This window comes from Macaca fascicularis, chromosome 13, assembly GCF_037993035.2.
Source record: "Macaca fascicularis isolate 582-1 chromosome 13, T2T-MFA8v1.1".
NCBI lineage: Eukaryota > Metazoa > Chordata > Mammalia > Primates > Cercopithecidae > Macaca > Macaca fascicularis.
In genome coordinates this window covers 46,232,952-46,245,736 of record NC_088387.1, presented here as the reverse complement: position 1 = coordinate 46,245,736, position 12,785 = coordinate 46,232,952, and the positions used below count along the sequence as shown (strand labels likewise).

Genomic DNA, 12,785 nt, shown 5'->3' with positions numbered 1-12,785 from the left:
AAAAAAGAGAATTTTAGACCAATATCCCTGATGAACATCGATACAAAAATCCTCAATAAAATACTGGCAAACCAAATCCGGCAGCACATCAAAAAGCTTATCCACCATGATCAAGTGGTTTTCATCCCTGGGATGCAAGGCTGGTTCAACATATGCAAATCAATAAACGTAATCCAGCATATAAACAGAACCAAAGACAAAAAACAACTTGATTATGTCAATAGACATAGAAACGGTCCTTGACAAAATTCAACAGCGCTTCATGCTAAAAACTCTCAATAAATTCGGTATTGATGGAACATATCTCAAAATAATAAGAGCTATTTATGACAAACCCACAGCCAATATCATACAGAATGGGCAAAAACTGGAAGGATTCCCTTTGAAAACTGGCACAAGACAGGGATGCCCTCTCTCACCATTCCTATTCAACATAATGTTAGAAGTTCTGGCCAGGGCAATCAGGCAGGAGAAAGAAATAAAGGGTATTCAGTTAGGAAAAGAAGAAGTCAAATTGTCCCTGTTTGCAGATGACATGATTGTATATTTAGAAAACCCCATTGTCTCAGCCCAAAATCTCCTTAGGCTGATAAGCAACTTCAGGAGTCTCAGGATACAAAATTAATGTGCAAAAATCACAAGCATTCTTATACACCAGTAAGAGACAAACAGAGAGCCAAATCATGAATATACTTCCATTCACAATTGCTTCAAAGAGAATAAAATACCTAGGAATCCAACTTACAAGGGATATAAAGGACCTCTTCAAGGAGAACTACAAACGACTGCTCAGTGAAATAAAAGAGGACACAAACAAATGGAAGAACATACCATGCTCATGGATAGGAAGAATCAATATCGTGAAAATGGGTAATTTATAGATTCAATGCCATTCCCATCAAGCTACCAATGACTTTCTTCCCAGAATTGGAAAAAAAACTGCTTTAAAGTTCATATGGAACCAAAAAAGAGCCTGCATTGCCAAGACAATCCTAAGCAAAAAGAACAAAGCTGGAGGCATCACACTACCTGACTTCAAACTATACTACAAGGCTACAGTAACCAAAACAGCAGGGAACTGGTACCAAAACAGACATATAGACCAATGGAACAGAACAGAGTCCTTAGAAATAATACCACACATCTACAGCCATCTGATCTTTCACAAACCTGACAAAAACAAGAAATGGGGAAAGGATTCCCTCTTTAATAAATGGTGCTGGGAAAACTGGCTAGCCGTAAGTAGAAAGCTGAAACTGGATCCTTTCCTTACTCCTTATACGAAAATTAATTCAAGATGGATTAGAGACTTAAATGTTAGACCTAATACCATAAAATCCCTAGAAGAAAACCTAGGTAATACCATTCAGGACATAGGCATGGGCAAGGACTTCATGACTAAAACACCAAAAGCAACGGCAACAAAAGCCAAAATCGACAAATGGGATCTAATGAAACTAAAGAGCTTCTGCACAGCAAAAGAAACTACCATCAGAGTGAACAGGCAACCTACAGAGTGGGAGAAAATTTTTGCAATCTACTCATCTGAGAAAGGGGTAATATCCAGAACCTACAAGGAACTCAAACAAATTTACAAGAAAAAAACAAACAACCCCATCAAAAAGTGGGCAAGGGATATGAACAGACATGTCTCAAAAGAAGACATGCATACAGCCAACAGGCACATGAAAAAAATGCTCGTCATCACTGGCCATCAGAGAAATGCAAATCAAAACCACAATGAGATACCATCTCACACCAGTTAGAATAGCAATCATTAAATAGTCAGGAAACAACAGGTGCTGGAGAGGATGTGGAGATATAGGAACACTTTTACACTGTTGGTGGGATTGTAAACTAGTTCAACCATTTTCGAAAACAGTATGGCGATTCCTCAAGGATCTAGAACTAGAAGTACCATATGACCCAACCATCCCATTACTGGGTATATACCCAAAGGATTATAAGTCATGGTGCTATAAAGACACATGCACACATATGTTCATTGCAGCACTATTCACAATAGCAAAGACTCGGAATTAACCCAAATGTCCATCAGTGACAGACTGGATTAAGAAAATGTGGCACATATATTCCATGGAATACTATGCAGCCATAGAAAAGGATGAGTTTGTGTCCTTTGTAGGGACATGGATGCAGCTGGAAACCATCATTCTCAGCAAACTATTGCAAGAACAGAAAACCAAACACCACATGTTCTCACTCATAGGTGGGAAATGAGATCACTTGGACTCTGGAAGGGGGACATCACACACCATGGCCTATTATGGGGAGCGGGGAGGGGGAGAGATGGCATTGGGAGTTATACCTGATGTAAATGATGGATTGATGGGTGCTGATGAGTTGATGGGTGCAGCACACCAACATGGCACAAGTATACATATGTAACAAACCTGCACGTTACGCACATGTACCCTAGAACTTAAAGTATAATCATAAAAAAAATTAAAAAAAAGAATTGTAGACTTTATCAAGTAAAATTTTATGAAGTTTACCCCAAGAGCCAATTGCAAGCAATTATCAAGAAATATAATTGATATTTCCCCGGATAAGTTCGTAGGAGAGGATGTACAAATTGTGACATTGGGAATAGAACTTTGTGATTAATAACTATTTGAAGTCTAAAAACTCCATCTAAACAATAATGAATTGATACTATTACTCAGCCCTCTCCTCTGTACAGATAGAAGCTGCAGGACTCTGTGGGGTGGGCCTTGGCCGCACCTCTAAAGGGAATGCCTTTCTACTGTGAAATAACATTCTAAATGCATTTCAATACCAAGATTTGTAGGTTAAGCCCTAGTGCATGTCTTGACTAGGGGCTTTATCATTCCCAGAAATGGGTGATTTTGCCCTTGGTTGCTTATATTTATAGATGTAATAAAGTAAGTAAATATGTTATTTATGATTTTATCATAATTTATATCACCATAACTATCATAAAAATGATATATAGATCCAGTTAATTATTAATTCTGTCATAATTTTTTGTATTATTGAATTGCCACATTTGGGTTAGTCATTCCCATTATAATGAACACTGGTTTTTTTTCCCCCAAGATTTTGTTGAACAATTGAATGAACACTTCTGGCATGACTGTCATCCACTAGAACATTTCAGAGCTTGCAGTGAGTTTATATTTACTGTGAATAAGAGGTAGAGCAGCTGGGTTAAAATGTTATAATTTATGTCTCCTCCACTTGACATCGTCAATCTTTCAATATTTTTTCCAGTCAATGATGTAATTTCTTAATATTAATCATTTATCTCTTCTACAATTTGAAAGAAATGTTTCCAAGTTGATCACTGGTGTTTTATGTACTTATTTAATTTATTTTTTGAGACAGGGTCTTGCTTTGTCCTCCAGGCTGGAGTGCAGTGGTGCGATCTCGGCTCACTGAAACCTCCGCCTCCCAGGTTCAAGCGATTCTCCTGCCTCACTCAGCCTCTCGAGTAGCTGGGACTACAGGCATGTGCCACCATGCCTGGGTAATCTCTGTATTTTTGGTAGAAACGAGGTTTTGCCATGTTGGTCAGGCTGGTCTCAAACTCCTTATCTCATATGATCCACCCACCTTGGCCTCCCAAAGTGCTGGGATTTACAGGCATGAGCCACTGCACTTGGCAATCACTAGTGTTTAAAATTTGTTTATGATATCTGTTTTTCATCTAGAAGATTTCAGTGGTAAGGGGGTCAAACTTATCAATCTCTCTCTTCATGGCTTTGGGGTTTTTTCATTCTATTTAAAAAGGCGTTACAATTTATTTTTACTTACAATGTCTTGCATGTTTTTTTCTCATAGTTATGTCTTCATTCCATCCATAAGTTTTCATTTTTCAAAATTCAATTTCTAGAATAGATAATTATAAGGTTCATAGTCAAACAATACAAAAATGCATACAGTGAAAGTGCTAGCTCCAACCTTGTTTCTTCTTTTTCTAAGCCTTTTCTATCCTAGGGAAGGTAAGTTCTTTCATTTGTGGGATATATATATAAATCTTATATATATGATATTATTCTTATATATATATATTCTTATATATATATGATATTCTTCCAGAAGTTCTTTACGCATATCAAGTAAATAGAAATATAAGATACTGATTTTCCAAAATTGTGAAGTATGGATCAATTCATATTTTTTTCCACCAGATATCTAATTGTCTGAACATCGTTTTTCCATCCTTTCCACATTTATTTTATTTATTGTTATTATTATTTGAGACAGAGTCTCGCTCTGTCACCCAGGGTAGAGTGCAGTGGCACGGTCTCAGCTCACTGCAACCTCTACCTCCCCAATTCAAGTGATTCTGTGCCTCAGCCTCCCAAAGTTCTGGGATTACAGGTGTGTGCCACCACGCCCAGCCAATTTTTGTATTTTTAGTGGAGATGAATTTTCGCCATGTTGGCCAGACTGATCTTAAAATTCTGGCCTCAAGTGACCCAAAGGCCTCAGCCTCCCAAAGTGCTAGGATTACAAGCATGGGCCACTGCACCTGGCCTCCACACTGATTTTAAGTGCCAGTTTACTCACATCATAAATTCTCATACACATGTGTAACTGTTTTAAATTGGTTTTTTAAAATTTTTATTCCTACTTTGTCCTTCCTGTGTCAATAACATTTTTTCTTGTTCCTTTTTTCCAGGTTTGCTCCTCCGTGAAGCAATGGAACAGACTATGTTTCCAGGCTAGATATTTACTTAGTTACAACCCTGCAGAACTCAGCCCCATTCATACTTTTAAACTCAGATCAGATCATCAGATTACATCACCAGCTCCCACTCCCCCGACCCCCATATTCCCACTGTGCTCTATGCCTCTCTCTTCCTATTTAGCAGGTAATGTTGTCATTGTTTGACAGTCTTTCCTTTACACTATAGCATCCTATTATGAAGACACTAGGATTATCAACTTTGTATCTCCATGATCTAGCCCAGTGCCTGGCACATGATAGGTGAACAATAAAACTTGTTAAATAAAATAGAAGGCTGACTGACCAGATGAATAAATGAATGAATGAAAGAGTGATTGAGAAATATCTGCTCTACCTTCTCTTGCCATCCTAGACTGTCTCTTCTCACATTTTACTTCCATCACCATCATGGTCTTCCCCACCGTCCCTCTCTCCTATACTTGCCATCAGTGTGTGATGAATTATCCACAAGAATGGGCTGTATTTCCAACAAGGCCTACATCCATTTCTGACTAGGGCTCAAAGTCCAAATCTGTGTAAAAATCCTAGTCAGCTCAAGATATTCACCAAGCAAAAAAGGAAATAAATATTTCTTACTAAGTTGAGGATGGCTGGAGAGAATTAGCTCACAAATACTAAGAATATTTTAGTATTACATATGTAATTTAAAAATATAAAAGGCTAGCAAATATGAAGTGCTATGGCGTTGTTGTTTAATAGTCATTGCAATGAAACATTGGCTAGCTTGTAGAAAAAATATTATACTTTCGTACATTTGAATATGAAAATGATTTTGTGGCAGGCAGCTTGTAAGATGGCCTCCAATAATCCCCACCTCCTCGTATTTCTGGCTTTGGGGTGCATTTCACTTGAGTGTAAGCTGGACCTAGTGACTTGTTTCTAATGAACAGAATCACGGTAACAGTGATGGCACGTTGCTTCTGAGATTAGGTAACAAAAAGACTGTGACTTCTGTCTTGTTCACCTTCTTGTTCCATTGTTGGCTCACTCCGAGGGAAGCCAGGTACCTGTTACGAGCTGCTGTATGGAAAGGTTCATACAGCAAGGAACCAATGTCCCCAGCCAATAGCCAGCAAGGCTGCTTCTAGTCACAGAATGAGCTGGCAAGCAGATCTTCCCTTAGTTGAGCCTTGAGTTGACTATAGCCCCAGCCAACCTCTTGATTGCAGCATTGTGAAAGACCTGGTGTCAAAATCACTCAACTAAGCTACTTCTGGATTTCTCACCCACAGAACCATACAACAATAAATGTTTGTTGTTTTAAGCTGTTAAATTTAGAAGCAACTTATTAAATAGTTATAGATAGTGAATAAAGGAGTGTATGTGTAGTGGGGGTGAGCTTATGAGGCAATACGAAGTTCCTTCATCCAGGCAAAATATATACTTCAAGGCTTCACAGATAATATTGACTTTGGAGAATCTGTCATGGCCCTGGGTCTGACTTTTGATTTTGAAAGCCCAGAACCTGATTTTCAGCACAGCATGAAATAGATACATCATTTAGGGCAGACTTACATGAACCAAACTTATGAAATTGATATGACAAAACTAAATGCTAGTTTATTAACTTATAAGTGAACAAAAAATAATATGCTGACCAGAATACCAGAACATTTATGTCTTTGTGACCACCACTTTCTCTCCTTGAAGGCAAAATTTAATGTCAAATATGGAAGGGATTGCTTGATGAACACGGAACAAAGGGAGTTTAATACAGGTTTCAAGTGTTTATTGGCAACAAGCTAAGTCTCCTATTAGGGATTATTTCATCCATGGAATCAGACAACTTGACAACTGTTGTCTATAACTTCCTTCATTTATGTCTGCCCCAGGATGGACTCATCAGTGGGCCTGGAAATTCCCCAAATTACTTGTCTAAGGCTCTTTCCTTTTCTGGCTGGGCACTGGCTAACTTTTCATGTTGTAACTGGTTTTCCAGACTACCATTATGACTAATCCCTCTTTGGAATGAGAGATTTCTTCTTCTTCCTTCTTCTTTTTCTTCTTTTTCTTTCCTCCTCCTCCTCTTCCTCCTCCTTCCTTTCCTCACTCCCTCCCTCCCTTCTTTGGAATAAGAGATTTCTTTCTTTTTTTCCTCCCCCACCCCTCCTCCTCCCCCCCTTCTTTGGAATGAGAGATTTCTTCTTCTTCCTTCTTTTTTCTTCTTTCTTTCCTCCTCCTCCTCCTCCTCCTCCTCCTCCTCCATTCAGCAGCTAGCAAGGCACAGCGGCTCACAGGTGTAATCCCAACACTTTGGGAAGCCTAGGCAGGTGAATCACTTGAACCTACAAGTTTAAGACTAGCCTGGGGAACAAGATGAAACTTTGCCTCTACTAAAAATGCAAGAATTAGCCAGGTGTAATGGTGTGCATCTGTAATCCCAGCTACTTGGGAGGCTGAGGTACAAGAATCATTTGAACCCAGGAGGTGGAGGCTGCAGTGAGCCAAGATCGTGCCATTGCACTCCAACCTGGGCAACGGAGCAATACTCTGTCTCCCCACACAAAAATAAAATAACATAAAAAATAAAAATTAAAAAAAATCAGTGGCTAGATGTGTGGGTTTGTTACATGGATATATTGGGTGATGCTGAGGTTTGGGCTTCTATTAATCCCATCACCCAAATAGTAAACATAGTACCCAATAGATACTTTTTCAGCCCTTATCCCCCTCACACCCTCCCCACTCTTGGAATACTCAGTGTCTATTGTTCCCATCTTTATGTCCCTGAGTACCCATTTAGCTCCCTCTTAGAAGTGATAACATTCAGTATTTGGTTTTCTGTTTCAGTGTTAATTCACTGAGGATAATGGCCCCTGGTTGCATCTATGTACCTGAAAAGGACATGATTTCATTCTTTTTATGGCTATGTAGTATTCCATGGCATATATGTACATTTCTTTATCCGATCCACCATTGGTGGGCACCTGGTTTGATTCCATGTCTTTGCTATTGTGAAGAATGCTGCAATGAACATATGAGTGCATACGGCTTTTTGGTAGAATGATTTTTATTTTTGTTTGTATGTATGTATGTATTTATTTATTTATTTAGAGATAGAGTCTCACTCTGTCATCCAGGCTGGAGTGCAGTGGCGCAATCTCGGCTCACTGCAAGCTCTGCCTCCCAGGTTCACGCCATTCTCCTGCCTCAGCCTCCCAAGTAGCTGGGACTACAGACGCCCGCCACCGTGCCCGGTTAATTTTTTTATTTTTAGTAGAGACGGGGTTTCACCATGTTAGCCAGGATGGTCTCGATCTCCTGACCTCATGATCCACCTGCCTCGGCCTCCCAAAGTGCTGGGATTACAGGCGTGATCCGCTGTGCCCTGCCAGTAGAAGTAATGGAATTCCTCGGTCAAACGGTAATTCCATTTTTAGTTATTTTAAATCTCCAGACTACTTTCCACAGGGGCTTAACTAATTTATTAACCAACACTGTGTAAATGTTTCCTTTTCTTCACAGTCTTGCCAACATCTGTTATTTTTTTACTTTTTAATAATGGCCATTCTGACTGGTGCAAAAATGGTTTCTCATTTGGCTTTGATTTGTCTGATGGTTAGTAATGTTGAGCTTTCTTTTTATATGTTTGTTGGCTGCTTATAGGTCTTCTTTTGAGACGTGTCTGTTCATGTCCTTTCCCCACTTTTTAAGGGTGTTTTTTTTTCTTGTTCAATTATGTAAATTTCTTATGGATTCTGAATATGAATTAAACATTTTTCAGATGCATAGTTTACAAATATTTTCTCCCATTCTGTAAGATGTCTGTTTACTCTGTTGATAGTTTATTTTGCTGTGCAGAAGCTCTTTATTTAGATCTCAATTGTCAATTTTTGTTTTTTGCTGCATTTGCTTTTTAGACTTAATCATAAATTCTATGTCTAGGCGAATGTCCAGAAGAGTACACCCTAGGCTTTATTCTAGGATTTTTGTAGTTTGAGGTCGTACATGTAAGTTTTTAACCCATTTGGAGTTAATTTTTGTATGTGGTGAGAGGTAGCAGTCTAGTCTCATTCTTCAGCATATAGTCAGCCAGTTTTCCCAGCACAATTTATTGAATACGATGCCATCTCCCCACTGCTAATTTTTGTAGACTCTGTTAAAGATTAGTTGGTTGTAGGTATGTGGCTTTATTTGTTGATTCTCTATTGTGTTCCATTGGTCTATTTGTTTCTTTTTGTACCAGTGCCATACTGTTTTGGAGACTGTAGCCTTGTAGTACAGTGTAAAGTCAGATCATGTCATTCCTCCTGCTTTACTCTTTTTGCTCAGGATTTCTTTGGCTATTTGGACTCTTTCTTGTTTCCATATGAATTTTAGAATTGTTTTTTTCTCCTGACAGTAATTTAATAGTAATGTTGTTGAATATGTAAATTACTTTGGGCAGTATGGACATTTTAGTGACATTGATTCTTCCAATCCATGAGCATGGAATGTTTTTCCATTTGTTTGTGTTATCTATAATTTATTTCAGCAGTGTTTTGTAGTTCTTGTTGTAGAGATTTCATCTCCTTGGTTAGATGTATTCCCAGGTATTTTATGTTTTTGGTGGCTATTGTAAATGGGACTGCATTCTTGATTTGGTTCTCAGCTTGAATATTGTTGGTGTATAGACTAGACATACTACAGATTTTTGCATATTAATTTTGGAACCTGAAACTTTACTGAAGTTGTTTATCAGGTCTAGGAGTCTTTTGGTAGCACCTTTAGGGTTTTCTAGGTATAGGAGATTCTTTTTTTGGAAATTAGTCTATTTAACAGATGAATCAGATTATAGTTTTCTCTTGCTGGCATCTTTAAAGTAAGTTTTACAAAAAGCTTTTTTTTTTTTTTTCAATTAGGTGAAGGATATGTTAATTAGCTCAACCGTGGTAATCATTTCACATTGCATACATATATCAAATCACGATGTTGTACACCTTAAATATATACAAATTTTATCTTCAATCATGTCTCAATGAAGTTGGAAAAAAATAACTTATTATGATCTATATATTTATCCCCAAACTTTATGCATTATCTCAATTTAATCCTTATACCAACTCAATGAGGTAGGTATACCTCTATCCTATTACTCATGAAGAAACAAAAGCAGAGATGGGAACCTCTCTCAAAGACTCACAGCTAGTACATTAGAGAATTTTTTTTTTACTGACTCTACCTCAAAAATAGATGGAGATATAGAAAAACAAATAACACTTTCTATTTCTATTGCCTCTACCTCGATTGTTCCCAAATTGGAACAACTATCAGAATCACCTGGAGGATCTGTTAAAGCACAGATCACTGGGTTCTGTGCCCAAAGTTTTAAATTCAGTAAGTCTGGGGGTGGGGCCTGAGAATTTGTATTTTTAACATGTTCCCTGGTTGTGCTGACGTTGCTAGTCAAGGCTCTTATTAGGGATGATTTTAAGATGACTTTAAGAACCATTTTTTTTTTTTTTCTGTTCCAGGTTAGCACCTCTCTCTTTTGGAATATTACAATAATTTCCTGCTTCTCATCCGTTTTCTAAAGTACAATCAGAGTGATCTACCTAATTTTACTTAGAAATATTTATTGGGTGCCAGATATTCTACTAGAGGATGCAATAATGAGCAAAACAGACAAAGATCCTGATGTCACAATAACCTGAAGCAGCCAGTTTGCCTGGAATACTTTCTTCCCTTGGCTGAACATTATATAATGATGTTCATGATCTCCTTTCCATGGGTGTAAAACACAGAAGTAAATAATTAAAGTTCTATTCCTGTAATCAGCTCACAAAATGGTTGAGCCAGCTCTGTGCTCTTTGATTTTGCTCTATGAAGTTGTTTGGTGGAATAATTTAAACTCCAGCTTGTTCTCCACATTAAGATAAGGTCAAAATGGCCTGATGGATGTTGGGTGAGCAAGAATATAGGAGAAAATTAAATAAGATTCTTTAGGTTCATTCTTCCAGTTTTGTAAAACTCTACACAACTATTCCTTCAACTGTAGAAGTGGGGAGGGCAGCAGGCATGGCTTGGCAATGTCTAGTAAATTCTGCCGTCCTCCTGTGAAGGTCTTTTATTTTTCTGCCCCTGCCCATAGCACCAATCCTAGCAAGAGTGAAGGCCAAGTGTTCTGGGCATGGTTAATACAGAAAAATCTTCACGACTGCCAGTCATGATTATCTTTGCCTCTCCTCCCTTTTACTCTTAACAGTTTGAAGTCTACTTTTCTGGGTAGGTAGAAGAGCCAAAATATTGCTCATCTGAAATTTTGGTTGTGTGATTCCTTGTCATTTATAGAATAAATTCTTGTTCTAATCGAAGAAGCTAGAGTTAAAATACAAGGCCCTGTCTTTCTTCACAGCACCCTGAGTTCTGTGCTCAAAACATGGCCCTGTTCCTCAGGCTGATGTAACAGCTCATGTTTTTCAGGATGCCAAGCTGGAGTATGGGGGCCAAGCTGCAGAGGTTGATTGCTTTTTTGAGCATTTGATTTCTGTCAAAAGTAAACAGTAAGGCTTTAAACTGGGGAAACCCAAGAACAGGGTATTCATTTCTGTGCCATCTTTTTTGGTTGCTGTGTCAAGGACTGGAGGTAACTACAGGAAGGAAGACTAATGAGAAGGCTGTTGCAGGGATCTCCAGGGATCCTGAGGGGAAAAAATGGTGACCTAGACTGGTAATATGGATGCAAAGATGAGAAGGTACATGGATTCCTGAAATATTTGATGGTGCCAGGCATACTTTTTGGAACTTCATCCAAGGGGAGATAGGGAAGAATCAAGGTTGGCACTGAAATTTTTGGCTTAGGCAAGAGAGTGGATGCTGAAGTCATTCCCTGAGATAGCCAATACTGGGAAGGAAGTCTGGAGGTGAACAAGATGAACTCAGTATGGATATGCTGAATTTGAGGTAAATTTGGGACATTAATACAACTGAAATGACTAATATGTAGTTAAATAATCACATTACTCTAAGTGTTCAATCCTTATACTGTGTCACCATTGCTAACAAATTCCAAATTTCTTTTTTTGTGTGTTTGTTTCTCTTTTTCTTTCCTTTTTTTTTTTCTTTTTTTTTTTGAGATGGAGTTTCACTCTTGTTGACCAGGCTGGAGTACAAAGGCACAATCTCAGCTCACTGCAACCGCTGCCTCCTGGGTTCAAGAGATTCTCCTGCCTTAGTCTCCCAAGTAGCTGGGATTACAGGAGCCTGCCACCAAACTAGGATACATTTTTTTTTATTTTTAGTAGAAACGGGGTTTCACCATGTTGGCCAGGCTAGTCTCAAACTCCTGACCTCAGGCGATCTGCCCACCTTGGCCTCCCAAAATGCTGGGGTTAAAGGCGTGAGCCACCGTGCCTGGCTATGTTTGTTTTGCAGAGGTAAGTTCTCACTATGTTGCCCAGGCTGGTTTCCAACTCATGGACTCAAGGGATCCTCCTGCCTCGGTTTCCCAAAGTGCTGGGATTACAGGCATACCTGGCCACGCCCAGTCATTTTCCAAATTTCTTAACAAGACTTTTCAGCTTTGCTTCTCCCACCTATCCATACCCACTGTTGCCCAGCCCAAATTCATTTGGGTTCCTCAAAGGGTTTAGGCTTTCTGTAGTCTCAAGGATTACGGGCCAGCAGTTCTGTCAGGAACTGTTCTATTCTCCTTTCTGTGCATTCAACAAAGAATTCATAAAATCAGCTGGGCGTGATGGTGCAAGACTGTAGTTGCAGCTACTCTGGAGGCTAAGGTGAGAGGACAGCCTGAGCTCAGGAGTTGGAGGCTGCAGAGCCATAATCCCGCCACTGCACTCCATCCAGCCTGGGCAACAGAAAAAGACCTTGTCTCAGAAAAACAAAACAAAACAAAATAAAAACAAAGAGTGAGGGCCCAGGTAGGTTCTAGGTGCTGGGATAAAACAGTGAGAAAAAAGAAGACTTTCTCCCTTCCCTTGCCTCATTATAGTATAATAGCAGATTTAAATACTAATCTAATAATTACACAAGAAAGAAAGAATTGCAAATGAGATCAGAGCTGCCAACAAAGGCATCTAGTGGGAATGAAGGCCTACAACGGGATTTT

General features: G+C 38.9%; 1 protein-coding gene across 1 annotated transcript in view; it reads right to left on the bottom strand.

Moving 5' to 3' along the window:
• Positions 1 to 12,785, bottom strand: part of EVA1A (eva-1 homolog A, regulator of programmed cell death) — a 179,315-nt gene that overhangs the window by 165,874 nt on the left and 656 nt on the right. The window contains exon 2 of the mRNA XM_065526938.1: positions 3,799 to 3,873. The gene's annotated coding sequence lies outside the window, so the exon portion shown is untranslated. The remainder of the gene's footprint in view (positions 1 to 3,798; positions 3,874 to 12,785) is intronic.